At 42.2% G+C, this 12221-nt stretch overlaps 1 protein-coding gene across 2 annotated transcripts in view; it reads left to right on the top strand.

Annotated features, from left to right (window-relative positions):
• The window catches only part of LOC104935007 (gamma-enolase), a 57170-nt gene that overhangs the window by 3498 nt on the left and 41451 nt on the right, over nt 1-12221 (top strand). For both annotated transcript variants that reach the window (XM_027286516.1, XM_027286514.1), the window contains exons 2-3: nt 2207-2329; nt 6757-6829. The gene's annotated coding sequence lies outside the window, so the exon portion shown is untranslated. The remainder of the gene's footprint in view (nt 1-2206; nt 2330-6756; nt 6830-12221) is intronic.

The following is a 12221-nucleotide window of genomic DNA, read 5'->3' as shown; positions in this document are numbered from 1 at the left end:
TCTGTGGCTCTTCCTGAGGTTTCTTCCACCTTTTTTCCCTGTTAAAGTTTTTTGTGGGCAAGTTTTTCCTCACTCGAACCGAGGGTCTAAGGACAGAGAGTGTCACTCCCTGTACAGATTGTAAAGCCCTCCGAGGCAAATGTACTTTGTGACTTTGGGCTATACAAATAAAATCTGATTTGATTTGATTTGATTAGTTGGTGGTTGCAAAACATGCGAAAGGCCCCATCTAGAGCCAGTGTTTCGTTGGTCCTTTCTAGGCTACTGTAGACACATGGCGGACCCTGCCATATATAAGTAGAGCCCCCTAAATGTGACGCAGCTATCGATCTTTAGGTAAACACTAGAAATAAACATTGACATTATAAATTTACAAGGAATGTGCCCGTGTATCAGGACCCCGATGGTCTCGCTCAAATGAACAGAGGAGGCTGAACACGGCGTTTTTAGTGACTGACATCAGGGTGACTTCATCCCAATAGGTGCTGGATGTGGTTGAGTTACCTTCCCCCCAAACACTTCCAGACATAATGTCCATGTCCACATCGTGCATGTTGTAGAATATAAAAGAGGAATATCTGGTTCGGGGGGGGGAAACTATCAGGAAAAGACAACAGCTGGTGGTAATTTCCCGAGGTGAGTGTGCATTATTCAGTCATTATGAATGACTTATTGTGCTGAATAAAACACCAGTTTCTCGTACGGTGGGTCACATCGGATTCATCACTATATTGCAATGCGGATGTCATTTTTCACATGAAATCTGAGAATTAGCACGGATGCGAGGTTGTGTTAATCTATGGAGGATTTATGAACCTACTAACAAATTATTCATGCCCCACACACACACACACACTCTCTCTCTCTCTCCTCGCTTGTCTTTAAGTAAAGGCCTCTCTCTCCCTCTTGGCCTCTTTTTTTCTTACAGTGGATCTACAGTCGGCTCTGACTCAGCACACCTTTTTTTTTTTTTTTTTTTTTTGACTCTCTTCGTTCTCTTCTGGCTTTTCCTTTGTCCCACCACCCACAGCTTCCCTCGCTGTATCCTTCTCACACACCGGCCGACACAAAGAACAAAAAAAACCAACAACTTCTCTTTCTTTTCTCTGCATTTCTTCCTCTCTCTCTGTTTGCATCTTTCCCCCACCCTCCCCCACACTTTCCTTATGGACACAGTGTTCATGTGTGCATTTGGGGAGGAGGACGAGGTGGTGGTGGTGGTGGTGGTGGGGGGGTAACATCCCATAATCACCAATCACAAAGATACTAGGGGCAGTTGTCATAGAAACCTCGTGCACGGCTCTTGATGCCCCTCCCACCCCCCGACACACTCGCAGAATTGCATATCACATAATGATAATAATATAATTTCTGAGGCAAAAGGGAAAAAAAAGGAGGAGTTGGAGGGGAGGGAGGTGAGGCGGAGGTGGTGGTGGTGGGACTACAGACCATAATAGTGCTCCTGTGCAGGCTGGTCGCCATGGAGATAAGCAGAGGGGTGGTGGAGGAGGGTTACAGGCGGGGTCAGATTATCATGTAAGTCAAAATGCATACCATAATACTTCTTGACTAGCCCCCCCGCCCGCCCCCACGCCCTCCTCCTACACCCATTCAGACACCATCTCCACTCTGCCTACCCCCCCCTCACGCTCTGAAGCCGCACCAGATAACAAAGTGCAAATGGATTTGATCAGATCCAACATGTCTGCCACATGAGATAACACACGGCAGCGGTTAACAAATGGAGAAAACAAAAAAAAGAAAAGATTGGTGCATCGAGGTTGTCCGGATGTCCCAGACGATGTCGCAGAGTTCAAATCTGTGATCTTCTCATCCCGTCATCTCTTGAATAATCAATCGAAGGAAAACTGACAGGCAATTTTGATGATTGTTTAACCATTTATCAAGCAACGAGACTGCGTTTTTATTGATCCTCAATCCACAACGCAACACTTCTGAATTTGCCGTTCTACACGGAGACACTGAGTCTTATATGCTCAAACTGTATGAATCAATTGTCACTTTTGTCCACTATAATTCCAATTAAGTTCATTCAGATGAGACAAAAGCATCCTGAACAGTCTTTACATAAAGACAGAAAGGTGGTGCTGTCTCTTTGTCTAGTTGTACCATGAGTAGAAAAGTCTCAGTCAAGACTACGACATGTAAAATACAACATGGCCTTAAAATGAGCTCTTTGTTACAGATCTTTTGACAGCAGCCATGTCGGAAAATTGGACTCTGGATCTCCTCGGGCTGCAGACAGACGAGCAGAATTTCTCACCAGGGATCCAACCAACTGTGCGACAGCCGATCATTGATTGTTCAGGTAATTAATCAAGTGTCATGCATGCTAAATGATGATCTCAGACATCTGCATGAATGCAGAATCTGTGGGAAAGAGACCAAGATTTTGGTACTGGAAGCATTCTGGTTTCCGTTTGTAGCCTGAGAAGTACTGGCCGGTCATATTTGAGCGGGCTTTGGTCGCAACAGTCCATGTGGAGAACAAAGCAGCAGAAATCACTGGCCCAAATGCAACCTTAAAACCAGAGGCCATCGCCTAATGACAATGTAGCTTTTTATCAGCTTTTTCTAAAGTTGTCTGCTCATATTAACGAAATCTCTTAGTGACGAGCAGAAATGTGTCTTTATTGATATTCTCATGCATGATGTTGCTAATTGGACTGCAGAGGAAGTCTTGGCCCAGATACCTGGCTACACTGAAAGCCCCCAAAACATTGTTTGACACTCCGAAAGACTAAATTTTGAATCAGATGATGAACCAGTGAGTTCCAACATTGGTCAAATGACGACTGATCTGGCAGAAATTCAAACCCATTCTAAAATTCATCATGGGCGTCCAGTCCGGGGTTAAATTTAGGCTTGATCACATACTTACTTACTTACTTACTTACTTACTTACTTACTTACATTTTGACCTGGTGATGGTGCAAGCTGAATAGTACGGATGTCACCAAATGTTCTAACAATTTATCCTGAAGGGGACATGAATGTCTGAACCAAACTGAAGGAGAATCCATCCATTAGTCATTTTGCTTGCTCTTGTATATTATATATATTTCATTGTATATACTTTGTTTCTGTTCTGTATTTATAGATTTATTTCTGTCCTCGTGCTGCTGAAACACCTGAATTTGATCTCTGGATCTCTGGGGATCAATAAAAGCTTATTTGATCTCATCTTAGCTTAAAACCTTGAATGCCAAACTCACGGCGATGCTACAGGGAAAGTCAGGGGATCACCAGAGTCAGGAGGATTCGTCCTTTGGGAGTCCGATCCGTTGAGTAGACGTTGAGATATTTTACTGGATAAGTGAAAAATCAGAGGATCACAGAAGTTATTAAGATTGACCAAAAAAACTGTTCAGTCAACATTTACTCACTCCAGCTCCACAAATATGAGGATTCGCTGCTTTTATTTAATATAATTATAAACCGAATATCTACAGATGATTTCTCTGGCCTTAAATTTAGACGTCATTTTTCCAATTCACCAGTGTGGTTATGTTTTTTCGGTCACAGTTAGAGCAGCCCTTGTCCCTCCGAGTCACAATCTGACTGGTCACAGTGCAGACAGTGTGGGAACAGCAGTCATCCAGGCCGAAAGCCAGAAATCCAGTTGTGACAGCGTCTGTAACGATTTCTTTTGTATGTGTGTGTGTGTGCAGTCTTGAATGGTTACTGATCAAGCTTCCACATCAGGTTATGTAAAAACTCTAAATTGGTTTAACTGCAGACAATATAATGAATGTTTTTATCTGCACTACAAATGTGCAGCGGTTTGGGCGGTAAAGAAAGAAAACCCGCCGCACATAAACGCGTTCATGGCTCCGTCGCTGCCTCAATAATTTACATTACAGGGGACAGGGAGTCTATTGTGCTCAGTGTGCTGCTCAGATAGTTTGCCATAGTTTTTTTTTGATGAATTCCCAGCTGCCACTCTGCGCCACAGTGTCTTTGTGCCGCTGCCTCGTCTCTCGGGTCTCACTACCTCTTCGTCTTGTACGTGAGTCACTCTGCACCTGAACATAGATACTATTTCCCTGATATACATCATAGTGTGCGCACGTCGAGCTCTGATGTACTCACACACACACACACAAAGCTTGTGTCGGTCAGGGAGGGAGGGGGGGGAGGTGAGGTGGGGGAGCCGTCGGACACAAAAACAGGCCTAGGCCAGACCATAATACTCACCCCCCCTCACCCCACCCACCTCCCTTCTCCTCCTTACTCCACCGCCTCTGCCCCTCCCCCTGCTTGACAACACAGACATCCCATAATAAGCACCCCCCCCACCCCAACAACCACCACCTCCTCCTCCTCCTCCTCCTTTCTTCACTGCTTGGCCTGCTACTCCATAATAATCACACTGCTAATTCGCCTCCTCTCTCTCTCTCTCTCTCTCTCTCTTTCTCACCCCCCCCATCCACCCTCCTCCCTCTTCCTCCCTCCCCTCTCCACCACCGCCGCCACCATCATCATTTCCTGTCTTATAGGTTCCTGAAGTGCAGAGTACAGTATGTCTCTCCAAACAGCAGCCACTTAAAGAGGCTCAAAATACCCAACCTTCCTATCTGTGACGTCTTCATTGCACTTCGTCAACCCGGGGTTCCTCTCTCTCTCTCTCTCCCCCTCTCTCTCCACACAGTAGTACAGATCACCACAGATACAAATAGATATGAAATACAGCCTGTTTATTCGCTCTCTAGACCACAAGGGGAGTTTATCTTGTCAGTTAATTTTTTTCCATTTCATGGTTATCAAAAAAAAATCAAACCAGACACTACATGCTACTTAATAAGGTTACTCTATAGTAGGCCTTAATACCGGATAGCAGATTGGTGATGACCCCCATACAGGTCCCGAGTTAACCAGGGAGGTCATGAGATTATTAAAAGGAGAAGACAGACAGACTATTTTTGACTTTTCTCTAGTGGATCGTTGGATTCTTGCTTGAACTGCTCGCCGTATTCAGAACAAATCAGGAAAACAATCAGAAAATAACTTTTAATTTATCTGATTCACACTCGCTCTTATTCATTGTCTATGTCGCTTTCCCCCTGCTGTCTCTCTCTCTCTCAAACACATGGACCCAAACTAAAGGTAACTTCTTGTTGTCACTATTTTGCAGCGTACACAGCGAGTCAGATACAGACCACGACACAACTGGGAGAGTATCACAGTTAAGTTCATGACCTCCACCTGGATAGCTCGTGTCTGAGCACTATTTCAGGCCGACTGTGGAGCAGTTTGACCAGTCTGTTCTGGTTTTTCCTGGCATGTCCTGTGGCCTACACCAGTCTAAACACATCACAGTGCATGATCTGATCTTAATTGGCCCTGACCTGTCACACAAGTGGGGTCACAACAAGCAGGTTGACAGTTGAGGACTTAGGGAATGGGTCTGTGGGACACACACACCAGAAGTTGACCTAAGTCTGGAAATTGAAATGCAGAAGTTGCTAAATTTATTAGCAAACTACAGCCTTTTTACATTATTAATTACAGAACAGCCTCAAATTATTCCAAAGGACATACATGAGGTGGGATATTGTCTGTCTTATAAGTCATCCTTACATTTAGTCATTTAGCTGACGCTTTTATCCAAAGCAATCACGGTACAGTGCGACAAGGACATGTTGCAGAGGGGGATAGATTTAGCATTGTTGGTAGTGTTGTACAGGAGGTCCTCTCTGAAGAGCTGGAGGTCTTCAGGAGGTTTTTGAAGATGAAGAGGGACGCCCCTGATCTGGTAGGAACTGGCAGGACGTTTCACCGACGGGGTAATCTGGTTTAGAAGACTGAGGTCGCACTGTGTTTTGGTTGAGCAACCAAAGGCTGAGTTTAGAAGTCTCATGTAAAGGTCAATGTGGTAACTGCATGTATAACTGCAGTCATGCTACTTGGTGTGCAAGCTGTGCAACATATTTAAAAAATAAATCTCTAGTGATACAGTCTCAAGTTTTTTTGCTGTTGGAGCCAACTGATCTTTGAAAAAATCCTCACCATGGCGCTGCTTACGAATGGGTAACTGTTTGGATACCAGTGTGTCCACAATTGTAGGTAGAGCTGCACCTGTATACAGAGAATAGAGGGCCTTTGCTTTGGAGAAAGAGATCGAGATGTGTATTTTAAAGTTTTGTTTTGTACAAGCTATGATCTCCATTTTCAGTGAGGTTTTCTTGGGCTGCAGAGACAAACAATGCTTCTCCATCTTTCTAGAAACAAAGCGATGGCTCTGACATTTATTACAGTCGTGATTGTGCCTCGTAGTAAAGCATAACCTTAATCAGAGCTGCATATATCCTCCAGGTGCCGTCACCGTGACTTAAACGTTTCTTTGTAGCTGCATCAAAGTGTCAAAGTCATTGTGCAAGGACGTACGGAGCTGTACATACTGATCACTGAAGAAATCAATGGTAGCGCGGCTGACGGGAAGTCTTTTTGCCGTGGAGCAGTGACGCTGTGCAGCAGCCGAAGGAGGACACACTGTCTGATGACACCTTTTCTTTGTCAGTCAAGTGTGTTGTCATCCAGACGTGTGATTTTGTGATATTTTTACACAATTTCAACCAAACTGGATGTTCCATTACTTTGTCACAACTGCCTGTCTCCATCCAATCTGCAGAGCTTTATATATAACAGCCTGCCATCTGGAAGACATTGTACTCTACTGTGTGCCATGTATAATGTCATTCAGGCGTCATGTATTCTTTTTTCTTTCTCTTACAGGCTCTCTAGGCATCGTCTAAGCCGCTAATCCCAACTGTCACCTCGTTAAGAAGTCTTTCAGTATCGTTCAAAGGTACGCATCGTAAATTCCAACTTGGACACACTCCTTCTTGCCTGTTGTAAAGGTTGTAATAATATATATATATATATATATATATATTTACTGTCACTTTTCTGACTAGTTTGTGTGTCTGTTAGCAGGTTATCACAAAAACTAAGTGATAGATTTCGATTTAATTTGGTGGACAGATGTGTCTTGGCTTTAGTAGCAAGATTAGAATCACAATATAACAGGTACCTGACTCAGATCCTTACAGTAGGGACATCACCCAGCACAATTTCCATCTCAACAGAGTAACAGTTCCTCTGTTTGACTGCAGACGAAATGTTCAAGCATGTTTGATAGTAACAAAAGGCATAAAGGGGCAGTTAAACAGGGGCCGCTGACAGCAGGGGCAGCAGGCGACGACCAAACTTAATTTAGACCCTCCGATTCTGCAGACTCCTTCCTGTTGTCAAGTGGACACTGCCAAACAGTTCATTCCCAATTAAAAGTCAATCAGCACACTCTTGAGACTCGGTTGCGTTGTGTAATCCATCACTGTGAACATGAAGTCTGCATTCATTTTTGTCAGACGTCCATTGTAGTTGCATGGTAACGCAGTTTGACGGCTCAGAGTGTGGTCGCTCTGGCCGTTGCCATCTTGGTATTTCTGCCTCTGCTGCCTGCTGGCTAATATAAAAACCTGAAGTGGGCCAAATGATGCCTTTTTGCTCAAACAAGCCACCTACCGTCAGTCAGGAGCCACACTATGCATAACTTTAAGCCTAATATAATCTGAACAGGTGAGTTGTATATAAATTCGCCCTCAGGACAGTTGTCATGAACGGGGAAATTAGCTACAGAGACCAAAACTGTTTTTTGTACCAGGCTGTAAACATGTTTATTTCTGCTGTGAAGTTGGACATTTGAACATGGGGACTTATGGAGACTGACTCACTTCTGGAGCCAGCCTCAAGTGGACGTTTGAGAAACTGCAGTTTCTTGGCACTTCCTCATAGGCTTAACTTTACAGCCATAGCCACGGAGTTGGCTGCTTGGTTAAAACTGATAAGCTGAACGCTCTCAGTAAAGAGTTTTGTTGTGCTGATGTTCAGATGAAACGGACTCTCTATCAGATCATCTTAGTGCACTTTATCTGTATATTTGTTTAGGAAGCAAATATGTTGGAGGCATTTATACCTTTTATCATTTATCAGAGAAATGTGGTTGGTTGAATCTTCTAAAAGGAGCTCCTCTTTTCTTTGACTGCCTGCTGTTGATAATACTTCATACATCGGCGGTTAAAAAGTAACAAATACTAGTAGTACTAAAGTAGTTTTTGAGAAGAATACTTTGTAATTTTACTTTAGTCGTAACACCAGTAGTTGGCTTTGTACTTTAGTAGTGTTTGCATCTTTCCACATGGGCTAAAGTTACAGGAAGTGATGTCCTCAGGTGTTTTTGTTCTTTCTTGTGTTTATTTATGTCTTCTCGCTACCTGAGTCGAAATATGACAACAAATCAAAACTGCAGGGCGTGATGTGTCTAAGATAAATAAACGGTTAATAAAGAGCTGATGACGTGAGCAGAAGTAAAACAAATATATAATAAAACAATTTTTTTTTTTTAAACTTTGAAATTCCACCTGAGAGGCCTGAATGCACGCACCCACGAGCCGCCATTTTATCTTTACCCTCTTACCTTCTCAAAAACACATGCGTGCACTCGCTCACTCTCTCTCATGCACACATTATGTGCTCGCACGTCCGCGCAGACACGCACACCCAACCCCCACCCAATCCTCTGCTCGACACACACATGCAAACACGCACACACCCTTTCCCCTGCTACACCCCCCCTCCACACACACACACACACACAGACTAAAACACACATACCTCCCCCTCAAACACGTATGCACCCCCCCCTCCTCCAAGCGCACACACACACACACACACACACACACACACACACACACTCGTGCACGCTTACGCACACACCCTGTTCCCCTCCCCCCTCCCATTCCATACCAGGGCACATCGTGACAAAACAAAGAACACCCCATAATAGTCAGTCGCACAGTATGCATGGTAACCAGTTATGTCAGAGATGAAGGCATTGTGAGTGTGTATGACTGTATATATGAACACACACACATACAGTCAAACATCCCTGCAGATAATGCTCACTTCATACATAAACACACACGAGGATACACAAAATTACACACAAACATTCCACAAACCCACATATATACGCCTCACACACACACACACAAGGACATACACAGACACACAAAATTACAGGCTAACGGGTATACATCCAGACACACATAGTAAAACACAAGAGTGCATGCAGCCACAAGTACACACCCGGAAACACACACAGATAAAAGTCCATATAAATAATGACATTCACGAACGAGAACGCCGAGGTAGAGGAAAGTACACAACACGTACAAAAACCTAAACAGACGGACACAAACAAAGACACCAAAAATTAAAAAGGAGCTCAAGCATCAGATTTAACGAACGGCGGACACGGAAAAGGCATACACACAGTACACACAGGTATACACAGACAACATGTGGACAAATAAACACAAATACTTGCATGAGGTCAAAGATAAGAACACAACACGTGGACACAAAAAGATATGAACACACAGACAAAAGCACAGAGACATTGTAAAGACACAAAATTAAACACACATGCACGAGGTGAAAGATATGAACACAACGGACATGGACCAGAGAAGTACACACTCAAAATGTTCTTTAACTAACACACACACTCTAAGCAACACATCCCAAAAATGGGCACAAACGCAATGAAAAATAACAAACACAGAAATGCTAAATTAAAGAGACAAAGTTTAGAAACACAAAAATATGAATACACGCCGACTGAAAGACACAATTCAGCACATCGTCTTACACAATGACACACACAAGTCATGATACAAAACACAACTCTAGACATGAACATACAGGACTGAACTGGACTGGAGAGACACAAAAATGTCTGATTAGACAGACACACATAAACATGCAGACACACAAGTCATCACACAGTCACCATGACAGCAATAAACAATCACAGACACACAATCTCACACATAAAGACACATAAATAAAACTTCTGAACAACACATTTATTACAAAACATATAATAACACAGAGACATTCTGTGTTTTGGGGGTTTGGGTGATAACAACAACAATTAACTGATTAATTGTCTCCTATTTTGAGGCATTTTTTAAGACAAAATGTCCAAAATCTCTGATTTCGGCTTCTTAGATCTGAATATTTTCGGGTTTCTTTAGTCCTCTGTGACAATAAACTGAAGATCTTTGGGTTGTGGACAAAAAAAGACGTCATCTTGGGCTTTGGGTAACAGTCAACGACATTTTTCACCATTTTATAGACCAAAAAACAAATCGATTGATCAATAAAATGATTGACAGATTAATCAATAGTGAAAATAATTGTTAGTTTCCTATTTTGGAATGTTCATCAGACATTTTAAGATGTTGCTTTGAGCTCTGAGTCCTCATGATGGATATTAATCATTAATTTTATCAATAAGATAATTAAATTCATTCATAAACAAACATTTAAAGGTTAATTAGGGATAAAAGTGATTATGAATTGCAGCCCCATATGCACCCAAAGTTATATGTTTATGTCTTGTCACTTCATACAGAGTTTTAATGACGAATCACCTTCAAATAACACTAAACTGAACATAAGCAGTGACACACAGAGTGTTGGTATCCTTCAACAATAGTGTGTGTGTGTGTGTGTGAGAGTGTGTATCTGTACAAGTTGTTGTTGTTGTTTTTTTCTTCTTTACATTCAGCCGTAAACAAATGTCGCATTGTTGTTGAGACGCTTGACATTCTGGTTCTCCTCCTCTCTAATGTATCTTTGTTTAAGCAAACCGTGCATGTGGCTGCGGGTGCATGTGCTGCGTATGTGCACGTGTACACATGTGCGTTAGTGCACGTGTGCGTCCTTCGAGAGTGAGACGGGGGAGGAAAAAAAAAAGGAAGAAAAAAAAAAAGAGAGAGAGAGGTCAGGTTTCTATCCCATGATGCAACTGTTCTCCCCCCACCCCCCACCGTCCCCCCTCCTTCTTCTCCAAGCTGGTTGCCAGTGGCAACTCACTTATAATGAGGTCAGATGGACATCCAATAATATTCACCAGCCAAAGCAGCGAGCAGCAGAGAGCGAGGCGTGTTGGGACAGACAGCAGTCAAAGTGTCAGAGGCTGAATCAGCAACAAGACAAGATGGCCGCCAAATAAATAGAATAAGTTGGCTCTGATTCATGAAGTCACACAAAGTAAAACTAAAACCTGACCTGGAATCATTTGTTCATTCACTGGGAGTTAGGTCATTTTGGACTCTCAAGAAGTTTGACCCCATGGGTTTAGTCACGTAAAGTTGTTGAAGTGTTTAAAAATGAAAATCAGTTGAGGTACAAAGTTAAAGTCTAAGATGTAAGTTACTCAGAGCTGTCAATCAAAAATAATTAAACTGAGCTTGGAGTACATTTCTATATACAGGGAAGAAGTATTTGGATCCATAACTTTGGTAAAAAATACTCAAGTAAAAGTATAAATGTCTTCATAAAAGTATTTATTCTGCTGCTTGGCCCCATTCAGAATGTAAAATACGTATGATATGTGATATTAGATGGTTATACAGCTGACACAGAAAGATGCAAGCAGTGCTTTAATCTGGTTGCTGGTTGAGTGAATTGTTAATATAATGTTGAACTTTTTATTTTATAAAACCATGTTTTAGGACAAAGCAATCTGAAATGAGACTGTCAAAAAAGTATAATATTGCATCAAATGGTAGATGTACCTTTAAAATTATACTTATAGTATAAAGTATTTGATTAAATGTACTATGACCTTCTACCACTGGTCACATGATACAACATACCTTGTATGTTGTATCATGTGACCAAGTGTCTTATAAAAAAGGTGAAGTTGAGGTTTGGGAACATGTGATTTCCAACAAGCAGTGAGTTCAGACTTAACGTTCACTTTGATTGAGTCCGTTAACTGATGAAATGATTGGAACTTAATGACTTCCTGGAAGTAAGAACAATACATCTGAAAATCAAGTCAGAAAAACTTCATAGATCTTCACCAAACGCGGTTTATAAAGAGGCATCTGAATCGTGGATATGCTGACGTGACTAATCTGAAAATCAGATAACATGCTGATTAAAAACTAGTTACTCCTGAATGTGCACAAAGTTCTGCAAATTAGCCTGAAGCCCCAAACTTTTTATATGCCAGAAAACTGACATACAAACGTAACTTTTATCAGGTCGTCTCACCACGTTCGAGAGTCATATGTGGGCTGTAGATACCATTCAAAGCATCATTGTGTCCGATTTAGTGA

This window comes from Larimichthys crocea, chromosome XIII (genome assembly GCF_000972845.2).
Source record: "Larimichthys crocea isolate SSNF chromosome XIII, L_crocea_2.0, whole genome shotgun sequence".
Taxonomy (NCBI): domain Eukaryota; kingdom Metazoa; phylum Chordata; class Actinopteri; family Sciaenidae; genus Larimichthys; species Larimichthys crocea.
The sequence above is the reverse complement of the archived record's forward strand: the minus strand, read 5'-3'. Positions and strand labels throughout refer to the sequence as shown.